Raw genomic sequence first — 15,778 nt, forward strand, 5'->3', positions numbered from 1 at the left:
TGCTTGGGCGTAAAACCGAGTTCCAAATCCATAAACTGGATTAACGTTTCTCGCGGCTTTTCGACAGTGAATGTTATTGCCTTTGAGATAGCGGTGACCTAACTGATGACGGTTCCGATTTCCTAGTCTATGTCGTTTGTACCAGAAGTATTAGGAATCACCCAATAGCCGTCTACATATCTGAAAATTCTGCGACTTCACTTCTCCACTAGCTTCAAACCTTTCACGAACAGCAAGGAACAGGTCGTTATGAGGTATGGAGTAATACAAGTCTTCAATGTCCAGTGAAAAAGCAATGAATGCACACTTCAATACTGTGCTTTCGAAATTCTGTACCACATCCACTGAACTCCGTAAAATGAAGGGGTCACCACCAGACAAAGTCCTCAAGTGCAGCTGAAGGTACTAGCAGCTGATCAAGTGTTGCCAGCTGTCCCGCTTCGAAACGATAACCTGAAGGGGACACTCTGGCTTGTGGGTCTTTCCTGTGAAAAATACCCTAAAAAACCATTCTCGGCCTTCTCCACTGATTTTATTAAAGAATCAAGCCGGTATTCCTTCGGATTGGTGACAACCTCTTTCTTCTGTTCTTCTGGATCAAATCTTGTGCTTTTAAAATTCTTCTCAACAGCTGTCGTGGCGTTTTTCCCTAAGAGATCGTCAGTCATCAGCACAAATCAGCCCTCTTTGTCTGTCTACCTGTTAGGCTTCTTTCGCGCAAGCAACTGACCACCTTCTCGAAGGGGGGCTTCACCGGAGGTTTTCACTTAATGTGCGGTGCAAGGAGTCTGTACTATCGCTGGCGCCTTGTTCCCGATACTGTTCGGAGACACGCTCTGCGACCTGGCGCACCATGGCAAGTAGCTGTGAACGACCGGCCGTAGTCTCGCAGCTGAACTTCGGTCCCTGTTCCAAATACGCTCGTCGTTTTCAAGACCGGTAGCGTTCCCAAGATCTACCACAGTTGTAACTGCAGGAGGCTGTCGATGCTCGTTGCAGGGAAGGGCTTGACGGGCTGAATTCCACGGGAATTCCTTAGTTTGAGCCACCAACTTCTCATGCTCTTCCAGGCGTCGTCTGTTGCTCTGTGTTCCTAGGTCTTGCCAGACAAGGACGCGAAGCCATTCTTCCTAAAAACACCCGCCGCGGTGGCTCAGTGGCTAAGGCGTTGCGCTGCTGAGCACGAGGTCGCGGGTTCGATTCCCGGCCGCGGCGGCCGCTTTTCTGATGGAGGCGAAAAGCAAAAAACGCTCGTGTGTACGAGATTTCGGCGCACGATAAAGATCCCCAGGTGGTCAAAATTAATCCGGAGCCCTCCACTACGGCGCGCCTCATCGCCTGCGTTGCGTCGGCGCGTTAAACCCCACAATCAATCAAATCAATCTTCCTAAAAACAAATCTGCCTCCAGTACTCTGACTTCAATTTTATATAGATTCTTTTTGCATTCCCCCACGAAGGAGGCAACGGTCCAACAAGGGCCTGAACCTCGGCTGGTACAATCTTGCGCTTGATGCATTAAGATAATATTCTTTTCTTGAACGTCGATATCGAAATGAAGTTCCCGCATAAAGTAATGGTGCTTTGTTTGTTTGAAGAACACAGAAAAGAACTCGCGGTAGAAGAAATGTGACTTAGCATGGCTCTGGGGCGAGTTAGTTGGTTCATGTCTATGAAAAGTCGTAAGAGCGCGAACAAAACGGGATGGAGGCACAGAAACACGAAGAACACCTGTTACGACGTGTAACACCTATCATACGTGTTTCTACGCCTCCGTTCCGTTTTGTTCGCGCCCTCACGACTTTTCATGAACATGAACCAACTAACTGCACCAGAGTCCTGCTAATTCAATCTTCTGCTGGAAACGACTTATTGCTTCTGTGTAAGCGTAGCACTCTAATAATACACGTCAAACGGTTTCCGGTGATGCGCAATTATTACAATATGTGCTTGAATTATATCCTATGCGATGTAGGTAAGAATATTTGAACGCAGCGTTAAAGATCAGGCAACTGATTTTGTTGGTAACGTAAAAAGTAATCGACCAGATTTAGGGGAAATCCCCAAGGTGGTGTAATATTCTTTTTAGCTGTTAAGCTTTCTTTTAGCTTCTTTTAGGCTTTCGTTTGTAGCCGTACGGCTGCATTCAGGTGGATGTCAAACTTTCCTTCGCAGAAACTTACTCCACCTTGTGGATTTCCCCTAAATCTGGTCGATTACAGCAGTCCTTCACTTCGAGTTGTTGACCAATTCGCTCTCGCGCGGCAAACGACTAGCCTCCTCGTTAGCTCAGTTGGTAGAGTGACTGCTCCGGTTAAGCGGTGGTCCCGGGTTCGAATCCTGGACCAGGACGAATGTTTCTTAAACTGCGAAGTTTCTGAGAAAGCTGTATAGCTTTCCTTTGTAGCCATACGGCTGCATTCAGGTGGATGTCAAACTCTCCTTCGCAACAATTAGGAGCGGTGATTGAGCAGTCCAAATGAATCCCTTCTTAAGAAACAAACCCCTACATGTATCATCATCATCATCATCATTACACCCCCGGTAATTGTTGAATGTATTCAAAGTGGAATCATTGCTTCTCAGCACCCACTGCGCCAAGCCCTTATCACTAACACAATTTGAACTGCTTTAAGGAATCCTAAACAGTGCAGCCAGTGGCGGTTTTTAATAATCGAAATAATTCTTTGCACGTACGCTGGTGTTACGTGCTGTCGGGTGCAAAATGATCATGAACGTCAGAACTGTGAATGTAATTGTATAAGACCCTGCTGGCGGTTGGTTTTCAGTGGCCATAAGTGTGGTATAAACCGGAGCTTTCTTTTTTTTTTTTTCCTGGGAAGATATTGTGCGCCTTTTACCCCATGTTTGCTTGTTTCGCACTTACAACTAAACTGGGACATAACTGTTGGGAGTGCATTGCTCCTCTAAAGTTACTGTATTGAGGAGTTTTTGCAGTGAAGGCATCTTGATAATAGGCGGATTCAAATGAGAATGCTTGCGTGTATTCTAAGTGTCCGCGTACCCTCGTGTTTAGCCGGCTTCACAGGCCCTCTTTTAATACTGATGCCACCCGCCTTTCTGACTGTCACTTTATTTATATTTTGAACTACTTTCAAGAAACGACGAAATCAACATATAGGAGTACACGATTTTTACGTTCGCGCCGTTCCTTCATCTCGTATTTCCGTCAATTCTATGCCGAACCCCTCTCGTTTTGTGGTACGGATGCCCTCGACTCTCGGAATTAGGTTTTATTAACCGTACTGTTCTTCCTCGCATGGCTACTTGTTTGCAGTGGTGCAACTGAAATTCTCATCAATCAATTAATTCATGCATAGCGGCTTCAATTACGCCTCCCTTTACTTTCTCCGCATGGAGCTCTGGAAATCGATCATGTAACTACGAACTTCATTAGAAGGTGCGATTGATTTGTCGTAAACAAGGTCAAGAGCTCCATGGAAGGCCGGAGGGACGAACGCAGTCATCTGCTTTTTCGGGTGAAACGTGTTTTGGAATGTTAGGAAAGGAAGAACATGGAGAACAATGTGCGCGCTGGCTTCATACAGGCCCACTATACTTCTTTCCTAACTTGAGCACAACTGCGGGAAAATCAGTACCGTTGTACACCGGGGCACTGCACGGAACCATGTTCCATACTCTCTTCTGTGCGATGGAGTACACTCGTCGCGTTCTCGATGCATTCAGAGCGGGATTGCCCAAAGTATACGCACCCCGCCGTTCTGTGGAAATGCCCGGCCCTGACCCACAACGGCGCACACGCGGACACACACAGAGCAGCCGATAGAGACGTCCGTGTTGTACTGTCGCAACGAGCCCGGTGCATTGCATCCGAAGGGCCGAACGTGGCCCGTGTTCCGATCGACAGGCGACTCCACTCCTCTCTCCTTTCCACCTCCCCCTCTCCTTATGACAGCTCCACGCACTGCAAATGGGGGAACGCGGAAACGAAATAATAATAATAATAATAAAAAAAGAATGGCAAGCTTGAACTGCTCGCGTTGACAAGTGACTTAATAAAAGCCCAGAGTACTTTCGGCGTTTTTTATTTCTCTCTTCCTGTTTTATTCGTGCGAAGTAGTGCCTGACCGACGTCTTTCGGCGTGCGTGCATGCTCGGCGATAGGAACTGAACGTGACCAGAATACAAAACCTGTTAGTTTTGCGGTCGCATTCCCTTAAAAAAGAACGAGTGGGTTCGTTTGACGAACTTTCCGCGCTACTTCAAGCGTTGCGTTTCTTAGTGTGCTGTGTGTGCGTGCTTTTGCGTGCCTGCGTGTGCATGTGCGCGACCTCAAGTATGTCAGACACATGTAATTGATTCTACCATTCGTGACCCTGCTTTTCATTCTGTCTATGCATAAGCCCAAGTTTTCATGACGTCGTTTCGATTTTGTAATGGACCAACGCGTCATGCACCAGTTCTAATTCATCAAAACCATCACAGTCCAGGAAGCAAGTTCTGAAAACAAATTACACCATCTTCCCGTAGGGTTGATTTGATTGATTGTGGGGTTTAACGCACCGACGCAACGCAGGCGATGAGGCGCGCCGTAGTGGAGGGCTCCGGATTAATTTTGACCACCTGGGGATCTTTATCGTGCGCCGAAATCTCGTACACACGGGCGTTTTTGCTTTTCGCCTCCATCAGAAAAGCGGCTGCCGCGGCCGGGAATCGAACCCGCGACCTCGTGATCTTCCCGTAGGGGAACCCTGAGTAGTATGCAAAGCAGCCATGGGGTCGATTCAAGTGCCCATTGGTTTTCAGTTCATCGTTTCCGTTAGGTTGAGGTACGCAGCCACCGTTATATTTACAGTTTGGTTTCCATGGTAACTACCACACTTTTCACTTACGGGAACTACAAAATGGGAAATTGCGTTCTCCCTTGTCGTTGTTGCGCTGTCCACACCCCCACTGCGGATGCTCGGCTTGCTGAACGCCCGGTGGTGTCTTACCCTTTAATGGCTCCTGGAGCGACAGTGTTACCGGTGTCTTCCTGGGCCGGCCCGAGAAGAGCCGAGCATGCGCAGTGGAGGTGTGGATGGCGCCACAACAAGGGAGGGACATAGCCCCGACCATGAGATGCTGGAGCGACAGTGTTGCAGGTGTCTTCCGGGGCCGGCACGAGACGAGCACGCTTCCCCTTAAAGGGCTCCTGGAGCGGCAGTGTTGCCGGTGTCTTCCTGGGCGGGTGGATGAACGGACGACGGACAACGGACGACAGAGCCGAGAGCAAGAGATGCTTTGCATCTAAAAAATCAACCCTTTTCTTCCCAGTAACAGTGTGCACGCAAGGGTTGTCCAAACATGTGAAGCGATGAACCAATACCCTGTGAAATCCCTGACAAACCAAAGCCCAACCCCTGCTCGCTGAACCCCTGCTCGTCGAAGCCCTTCAGCGGCCTGTCGTTGTCGTTTCGCCTTGCTTTCCAGTTGCCGAAACTCAGGATTAGCTCGCCGAGCACGCACACGTTCACGGGCCCGCGCTCGTTGTACTTCTTTCAGGGCGGCCTGGTCTTCGGTGGAGCGGAACAAGTGCGTCGTACCCATGGCGCAGCAGGCTTTGAACTGGCGAGAAATGGCACGCACGGAGGGAGCTAATCTCCATTTTTCTCTTCCTCGGATGGAGGAAACGCCTGTGGTTGGCAGGGAGTATGGCGGGGCCCGGTGCGCCACTTGTGGGAGCGGGAGGTTTCCAGCCGCCAGCTGCGGTTGAACAAGTAGGGGAGAAGAGCGGAGGAAAAACTTTTGCGTGCGACGCCAACAACAACACTGACGGCGACAAGGGGCAGCCAGTGCAACCTTCGCTTGAAAAATAAATAGGTTGGCAGTCGAGAAAGAAAGAAAGAAAGAAAGAAAGAAAGAAAGAAAGAAAGAAAGAAAGAAAGAAATGGAGAATAAAGAAAGTAATACGGAAAGAAAGACAGACCGACAGACAGGCAGGCAAGCAGACAGGCAGATAGATAGATAGATAGATAGATAGATAGATAGATAGATAGATAGATAGATAGATAGATAGATAGATAGATAGATAGATAGATAGATAGATGGGCAGGTGGGTGGGGTGGGGTGGGTCGGTTGGCGGGCGGGCGGACATGCAGGTAGCCGGGAAGGCAGGCAGGTAGGCAGGTAGATTTTATTTCGGACATGAATACAGTGATGTAAACTGTCGAAGAGATGCGGCTACAGGAGACTTTTTAAGTGCGAATGCATTTCTTAAGCGAGCCTGAAGCGTCCGCCGCCGTCCGCATTCCGCCGCCGTCCGCATAGCAACAGCTGCGGGTGCGCGCGCTGCTCGTCTTCCTTGGCAACGGGGGGAGATGGGCGCGCGCTGCCTGGCCGCTGACATGTCACATACCCACGTGGGGGATTGGCCAGGAATCTCCTCGTCTTCCTTGGCAACTGGGGGAGATGGGCGCGCGCTGCCTGGCCGCTGACATGGCACATACCCACGTGGGGGATTGGCCAGGAATCGGGCGTGAGAAGGGCTAATGCACCCGCTTAAAGGAGTACTGACGCGAAATTTCAAAACTGAGATCCGCTCTAGCAATCAAGTACAACGACAACACAAATAGGTGTCTGTGCATGGCACATACCCACGTGGGGGATTGGCCAGGAATCGGGCGTGAGAAGGGCTAATGCACCCGCTTAAAGGAGTACTGACACGCAATTTCAAAGCTGAGATCCGCTCTAGCAATCAAGTACAACGACAACACAAATAGGTGTCTGTGAATAAATGCATCTTTCTTTCTTTGTAGTTGTGTGTGTGTGTGTGATCTCTCTTTCGCGAACATTACCGAACCGCGCAAATTCAACTCGTGCATTCGCACTTTCACATTCTTCCCCTCGGGGAAATGCGGGGAATTTTTTTGTCCCCTGAGGAAGCCTTGGACGAGGCCAGCACCCCATTGTATATAATGGGCAACATGGCTGCGTGACTACAAATAATGTAAGGCATGTACAGTCCTTAGTACAAGCAGGATCAAGCTATAAATGGCAGTTTCTATAATTAACAGAAATCATAACAAATAAAAAGTGAAACGAAGAACACCATACATACGGGTGCAATAATGAGCAGCGCAAGAAGGAAGAAACAATGTGTGCTATAGAGTTGCTACGTAGACAATTTTTATGACAAACAGCAGTCATGGAGTTAACTAAATTACACAAGTAAAGCAGACAAAAAGAAAATTCAGGGCATACAACAATAATGACGACGGCTTGCAGAGAAAATCTTTTTCGTTCACCCTCCGTGTTTTGATGTCACTACTGCGGCCCCGTTTCATTCTTGTAACTTGACAACAACATTTAATTTCAGAGTTAAGCAGTGCAAAAAAAAAAAAAGCATTGTGAGTGATAAAATGGATTATAATTATACAGTGGAACCCCGCTGATACGTCACCCGGAATTACGACGACCCGCTTCTTACGACGGATCACCGAGGTCCCGGCAAACCCCCCCATAGAAACAAAGCATCAAAAACAGCGATGATATGACGCTCGGATGCACATGATCCGCTCCATACGACGGAACCTGGAGCGGATAAAGCTGCGCTTTTCTCGTGTTTTACAACACTTCGCCCCCTCATCCTGATATTCTTTATTCTTAACCCCCGTTTCACGCTGCTTGATCTGGAAACGTCCGCAGGCTGGCCAGACCACATATTGGATAGACGCAAGCAAAGAGACGGGTACTCGTGAGCGGTAGCTAACCTGCGACGGCCCCACGCGGCAGTAGTACGCCAACGCGCCAGCCGCGAGATGTTCAGGTGGCATGTGGACCGTGAATTGGAAGCTCCTTTTTGAGCCGCCCACGAATGCGAAAACACATATTACGCAACCCCAGGGCGATAACCGTACAGCCGCTTTACCCACCCGCTGGATCGAGGTTTCTTCCTTTCACGACGCTCTTTCTTCCTATATCTCTGCTCTCTGCTCATCAGTGTCTTTCAAAACCGCGTTGCCACTACGCTCTTTTCTTTGCTAGAGTGCCGCAATTCACGTGCGTCTTGTGAATTACACCATCTTCCCGAGGGGGAACCCTGAGTAGTATGCGAAGCAGCCATGGGGTCGACTGAAGTTCCCATTAGTTTTCAGTTCGTCGTTTCCGTTGACGTTCAGCTTAGCGTGCCTTCGTTGTATCAGTAGCTTCTTGACGTAGTCTGAATGAGTGAAGGACATAAGGCGCGTTCGTAGCACATGCTCCCGTCTCGGTTTGTAACGCAGTGGGGAGAGCGGCACGTACCTCCCGTTGCGGCCAGAGAGTCGTGGGATCGAAACCGGGCGCCGCCTAACTATTTCTTTTTATATTGGACTGCGCTGACGTCAGCCGAAACGCTGACGGGGCTGAAGAGACGCGCATGCGCAGTAGAGTGCGGATGGCGGACAACGACAACGAGGGAGGGAGGGACACAGCCGTGAGCATGAGACACTTCGCATCTAACCCGTGGGCCTCTCCAAAGGCCCGAGGTGTACGGGGTTAGCAGCGGCGGAAACAATAACATGTGCAGCCAATTGGAAAGAAAAAAAAAAGGGTTGTGTTGGCACGCAGTACGCAACACCTACAAGGAAAAAAAGGACAGAAAAGAATTTTCACAAGTATTAGAGACATAAGGATTAATTTTGAAGCAGAAAAACAACTAACATCTAGGCGCCCATAGCGCGCAAAAACAACTCCTTCTAGCCTTCCCAGGCCACTTCATTACGACACGAGAAGGCAAATGCACACATGGGTTTTGGAGGTTGAAAATAAATAGTACAGGAGCAAAGAACCGACAACCTAACCCTCAAAGTTAGGCACAACATAAAGCAAGTAAAACACCGCCACCGCGTGAAACAAAAGGAGACGAACCAGGAGGAAAAACGCTTACCGTGGTCGTGATCTAACCTGCGTCCCTGGCGTAATGAAACCAGCTTCTATGCGATTTCGTGGAAGCGGGTTCCGCCTTTTATTGTTATGATAGCGTAAATGCAGATAATTGGCGAACAGAATTCCGAAAAATGCAAAGATAATAAAAATAAGAAAGAATAGCGAAAATGGCGAACCGTGTAACGCCCTTCATTTGCACAAAAATGCAGATTTCGCGGAAGTTCCGCCTTCAATCGTTATAATAGCGTAAATGGAGACAATTCTTCGGACAGAATCTAGAAAAACCAAAAACGTTGGGTGTAAGAAACTTACACGCTAGGCAAGTGGCATAACAACACGCTAGGCAAGTGGCATTAGTCGACAATTCTCTGAATTACAACACTTTTTTTTTCTTTTTGCAAGAATGGCGAGCCACATTCAGCTCCGCATGCTTCGTCTTTTTTTCCGTTCGAAGACGCCCTCTTCACGGGCTTATCCGCGCCTCTAAATCGTAGAGTTATAACTCAGTAAAGCTCCGTCGGCAGCAAGTCCGGGCTACGATGCGATCCCACGCCTACAGAGGCCGATTACCCCGCATTTAGCTTGCACGCGAGCGGCCCGAACGGCAGGGGCGACGGTCAACTTCCTCGTTCCCCTTCCCTTTTTTTTAATATGCAGCTGCACTTAGGGGCGCAGCGAATGTGCTCGCGCACTTATACCTCGGCTGAAAGTGTGGGTGTCTGAATTTGCGAAGTTTGGAGCTGCATTCGCTTCACGGGATACTAAAAGCTTGGCCGAGGAATATTCCACCGTTCTAAACCCTTCTGCGCGCGAGTTATTGGGTTGGCGTCCACGTGCGGTCGACTGTGGATTTACAGCGCTTAAAGGGCGTGCGGCCATATCAGATATACTAGTCTTCATTTCCCTCGGTTTCAGGGGCACTCTGGTGCGTATGGATGGAGGCTTAGTGCTTCGTATATTGCCACTTATGGGATAAGGTGGCAGCTTCATGCTTGGCTTCGCTTAAAACGTTACTTCGTGACCCGGGCGATTCACTGAAGTATTAAGAACTTGTCGTTGGGCATAAAATTTGTTTATATATATATATATATATATATATGTGTGTGTGTGTGTGTGTGTGTGTGGGTGTGTGCGTGTGTGTGTGTGTATTGTAAGCGCTGATTAGGGCCCTGACGCCAGAGAAATATGCATTCGGACAATCCTCCAATAGTTGTATACAAACGCTATGTGTCAAATACTAGCAGAAGGGTATGCGCCAGTGAGCTGATACTTCGCAGGCTTCGTCTTCCACACGCAATCATGCTTCATCATCGTCATCAGTTGACTATCATCATCAACGCCCGTCTTGGTTGTTCTCTGGGGCTCGCTCCCTGTCATGCAGGACAAGGCTCGCCTTAAAAAGATAAGGCACGCACCCAGACTCCTTGTGCGTGCAATATATATATATATATATATATATATATATATATATATATATATATATATATATATATATATATATATATATATATATATATATATATTATTGTTATTAATAATATTGAGTGTATTTATCCCATTCGTTTCGTTGTCGTGTATAAGTCTGTTTTTTACTTTGCAGTGTGTTCGTTTCTCGTGCGTTTAAATTAGGGCCCTTTTATAGTACTTGCTTCCATGCGTGTACCAGCAATAAGGCCTCGTGGCTTTTCTTGAGCACAATAAACAAACACAACTGATTGATGTATTTTTATTGATTGATTGATTGATTGATTGATTGATTGATTGATTGATTGATTGATTGATTGATTGATTGATTGATTGTAATATCTCAGCTCAATATTTGGGCTCACTAAACTATTCAGTTGTGCATTTTGACAGCGATCTTCGTGTAATACACATTAGGAAAATGTTTGGGCTCCCCTTCGAAGTGCAGCTTGTTCGACGCGTATAACAGAAAAAAAGTGTTCGCTCTCCTATTCATGCGGAGAGCGATGGTTTACGCCTCAGCATGTTCATACCTTTGGTATGCTATTTTCTGTTGTTTTAGTGTCCAGGGCAGTGGAAAGGCCGAATAAACAGAGTTGAAGGCGACACTAAAGAGTGTGGCCTATAACACGCACAATTGGCTATCAAAACCTCTTTATGGACTTAAATATTTAAACATTTCGTGGTTTTTTAATTACAGACTACACATTTAAGGTCGTACCGGGGTAAGGAGCTCAGATGTACTATATTTCCAATACTGCTTGCCTTCGCAAGAAACTTTCTTACAAAGTTTCGCAGTAAGAACGCGTTACGGCCATGTTCAGCGATACGTTTCCATTCCCGCAATACTCAATAATATTTCAGACGAATTCTGCAATATAACCAATAGAAGCGCACTGAGACAAGCCACACTAGCACTTTGTTCACACGCGAGCGTTTTTCAGATGGATCGGAAAAGCGAAACGCCCGTGTGTCGAAATTTCGGCGGGCGTTAAAGATCTCCAGGTGGTTACAATTAATCCGGAGCCCTCCACTTCGGCGCGCCCCACAAGCCGGGTGCTTTAAACCCCATATTTCGAAAAAGGAATTTGAACTTGATCCATACATAAACTCCCCGACTTAATACCATCTTGCGAATTTGGCTGCGTAACTGTGTGAAATGGATTATTTCATTTTAGGGCGCAGCCATGTGGCGCCCGTTAGTGGGCTGAGGGGCGTCGCCGTAGGTGTCGTCGAGCGAACGATGGCAAGTCCGAAGAGTGAAAGAAAGCAAAGGAGGAGGCTGTCGCGAAATTGTAAGAGGAGGGCACGTCGCCGTGGTGGCATGAGACGCTTCCCCGATAGTGTGCAGGGTGGTGGGGGGGGGGGGGAGGCAGTATGCTGTGCCCGCACGAGATGCTCGACTGTGCGACGCTTGGCGAAAACGTGAGGGAGCGTGCGCGTGACAATGAGGTTGTGGTTTGCACAGAAAAAGGAAAGGAAATGCACTGGGGATATTTTGAGCATGCCAGGAAGCTCACCTGCATACAACCCAGTGCAGGGGAAGGGAAGTAGAGGAGGAGTGAAAAGATAAAGTAGAGAGAGAGAAAGTTATAAAGAGAGCTGTCAGTCCTAGAAAGCTGTCAGTCCGGGCACATCAGTCAGTCACTGAACTTCGGGCTACAGCCGCTGCGTGAGGCCGGTCGTCTCCAGGTAATGAAGCAGATGGGCGAAGACTTCCCGTTGGGTTGCGGCGGGCCCCTTCGGGAAGAGAAGGTCCTCCATGCCGCCGATGATGTGCGTTCGCTTCCTAAGACGCAGTTCGCGATCCCTTCCTGAGACGCACTTCGCGCTGCCGACGCAGAGGCTCACCATAGCTGCGGTCGAGAGAACCCACGAGTGAGGGCTGCCTCAGCGCACTGCAGCCATCAAGGAGTGAGTACTAAACTGCGAGTGAAACAACCGATCGTGCGCTTCGTCGGCCACTGCAAATACAAGTTTTCTGTAACCACACAAATATGCCCGTCTGAAATTATTTGCCTCAACATATTTTGCACAGTGAAAACATCTGAACAGCTGCGCCTAAATATCGCGTTAGGGAGTATCGTAATCGCCAGACAATTTTTTCCTTTTACGTAACTGATGTTAACGCTGAAATTGAGTGCAAACTTACTCTTTGAATTGTTGTTACAGGAACCATCATGGAAAAAAGAAACGAACAAGAAAATATGAAAAAGAAAACACAAATAGCGCGATTTCTTTTCAGGCAAGTAGAATTGACGCGTGGCTTAATAACGATATCAAAGTTGTGTAATGTGGCTATCTAAACATACCAAAAGTTCACCGTTATTGAAACTCCGCGAGCAGTTTTTTTTTTATTTTACGGGTTCTGGCTCATATTTTGTGTTCGCATTTTGATATGAGGACCCCAATACCGATCTCTTCTTGGATTTTTGCACGAAACAGGTGCAATGTTGTACCTCTAAAACTTCATGCTATGCCGTAAGGCAATCTCTCGCAATTAAAAAAAAATGTCCATGACTGTGAATGTTACGCAACTTCGTCTAACGCTCAGATTAAATTCGTTCTCTTACTAAAACTTTTTGTACTGGTCAACGTTCCGAAATGTTTCATTTCATAGCTGTGATGTAGAGAGCTTTGTAAATGTTTTATTTTTATCGGTTGCTGGCGGGCTCTGCCCCACAAGCCAGCTGTATGCTTTCGCATGCCTATAAATCTATGTGCCACTTTCTTGCATTCGCCATGTTCAGATAAAGAGCGGTATTGTCGCTTTTATTATTGGTATCATTATTATTGTTTTTTCTGGGAATGTCATCATAGCGAGAACCGTGCGGAAAAAACAACAACAAACGTCTCGTTCGTCAACGAAAACGTAAAACTCGCGAAGCTTGTTGGTAAACACGTAATGAACAACGACAACGGAAGCTGAGCTAAATCCAACGCATTTATACATCTATGTTTAATGTTGCTTTCATGTACATAACCTAAGTTTTTTCTTTAATTTAAATTTAAGTTATGTAACATGAACTTCATTCTCAATTTCAAAATTTATTTGTCCTTCTATTTATGTAACCTGTTTATTTTAAATTACTTGTTTTTTATGTATACTTTTTTAGTCCTTTTTAATGTCAACGAGCGCTTGCCCGCACAATCGCCTGTCTTTCGGCTGAACGAATCACCCATGGCCTACCCACAGACCTGCAAACGTGGATTTAGATCATCATCGCGCTATCAGGCGCAGATATGTAATAAAAGAAATGTCGTAGTTATCAATTAGTGTTAGGCAGCGTATCTAACACTAATTGTACAGTGATCTTTCGTGTTTTTTTTTTCATATCGAAAAAAAAGGCTGTTTTATTGCTCTGTTTGTGTATCATGTCTTTTTTTATGTATCATGCCTATGTATGCCAATTTTATATATCATGTCATCACGAATTTTATGTATCATGCCAATGAAGGGGGCCTGCATGCGGCCTTGTCAAGCTGACTTCTTTCAGCTTTTTCCGCAGGTCTCCTACATCATGCAACTGATGTGAAATAAAGTCCTATTCTATTCTATTCTATTCTATCATCATAATCATCATCATCATAGCTCCTTAAGGGGGCTTCATGGTATGCCGTTTAGCATAGGCACGTAGCATGTTCTGGTCAGTTATTTCAATCTTCACTTGAAAAGTGCTTGCTATGCGCGCCATCAGCCCATGGTGCGCCAATGATGAAAAAACGAGTCGTCGCCGTAGCGCGGCAAGAGCGGTGAAAGCATGAATCTGTAGTTCTGTTATCGAAGCATCGGCCCCGGTGCTCTGCGGCACAGGACGCACTACCCATTTAATCGATTGCGCCTTTTCGTGCCGTCTCTAGTCGTGACTATTTCTTTTATTCTCTAGGCACCCTATAGTCACTATAAGGAACCAATCCATTGCAAGCTTTATCTGTACACCTCGGCCAAAGCCGAGAAAGAGCAGCCAACTCGTGGAAAAACGTATATACTCCAGACGCGCGTGGTCCCTTAAAATCTGTTTCTAATGCGGGGAGTGTCGTAAGAGCGATCTGCATACATTCGAAACGAACTTTCTTCACTGGCTGAAACGTTTTCTTTTGCGGGAAGGATTCAGGGTTTGTGGGGTCGATAGCACCACCAAATTAAACAGCCGATCGTGAAGGGGAAACTTCTTCCCGACAGAGTTCAAAAGGCAGCTGTTCCCTTAGCAGGCGCTGTCAACTAAAGGAATCGGAACAAGAACGAGGCGCCTTCCTGTTGCCTCTTATGCCTGTGCTACACGGCCGTTTCAAAGGCCTTGCGAAGGCCGCTGAACCAATTGTCTATCGAGTGCCCCACTTTAGATACATAGGGCGCAGTTGTGGGCGAGAGTTCAACTGTCAATCGAAAGTTACCGTGCAGCACGGGCACTATACTCCCCCAAGGGACACCTCTGACAAAAACTGCTGGTGCTTCTAACTCTTGTGGCGAGGAGGCTCCGCGGCGCAGGCTGTAGACCTGCCCTTTTTCGTTTCCGTGTATATTGTGTATCAGGAGGCGCCCTGGGACTAGGGGTCAGTTTCGTGATCACCATGCATCGTCGAACGGCGCAAGCTCGTCAAACCGAGGTTCTAAGAAACACGCAAATCGGCCTGCAACACAACAATGATATTGGGGCTCCCGGGTGCATCGCCTTTCGGTGATGCACCCGGTGAGTCGGTGCATCACCAAAGTCGGTGAGCTTCGAGGCAGCCGCCATCTCCGATGCTGGGCGAGAGGTTTTGAAATCTGTCATTTTGGATTAGCTGCGAAGACCGATGCGTTATATTTAGGTTCGTTGATTGTACTTATAGTGTTGAGATTCTCTGTTCGTTTAGCTTATACCCCTGCTACATCGTCCGAATGCCATTCGAACCGAATGCCAGTCGACTCAAATCAGGGGCTTCGAATGCCATTTAGAATCCACCGTGCTCCACAATAATTTCGATGGCATTAGAAATTTGTAACAATTACTTGCCGCTCAGCGTGGCGCTGCTGCTGTCGAGTTGTGTTTTTACACAGTGATGCAACAATCAAATTTAGCAGCCGTCCTTAGTATTAAAATGATATCAAATTATAGCTAACGTAAGCTTTGACACGGCTTTTGCTTAATTCTGAATTGCAATCGAGGTTTTTTGTGCTGTTTTGTGATGACTGGCCACACTGGCTTGTCGCTTGCTCGCACTGGTGCTGATAGTATGGAATTATTACATGTTGATGTCATAGTTTATGTGAATAAGAAGTAAACAAAGTCCCACAATTAAGAATATTTTGTTTGTTTTAAGTACGCCAGTAATGTATTTATTTATACTGACTTGGAACGCTGTGCGGGAGAGTGCTAGAAATGGCACTCGAGACCCCCAGATGTCTCTCTGGGAGCTCATTTGGCTTGAATGTCATTTCAGCCG

General features: G+C 47.1%; 1 protein-coding gene across 1 annotated transcript in view; it reads right to left on the minus strand.

Moving 5' to 3' along the window:
* Atp6ap2 (ATPase H(+)-transporting accessory protein 2) overlaps window positions 1-15,778 on the minus strand; it is a 571,904-nt gene that overhangs the window by 307,581 nt on the left and 248,545 nt on the right. The window lies entirely within an intron of this gene.

Source organism: Haemaphysalis longicornis, unplaced genomic scaffold (genome assembly GCF_048455015.1).
Source record: "Haemaphysalis longicornis isolate Haplotype H1 unplaced genomic scaffold, Haemaphysalis longicornis Haplotype H1 scaffold_2, whole genome shotgun sequence".
Classification (NCBI taxonomy): Eukaryota; Metazoa; Arthropoda; class Arachnida; order Ixodida; family Ixodidae; genus Haemaphysalis; species Haemaphysalis longicornis.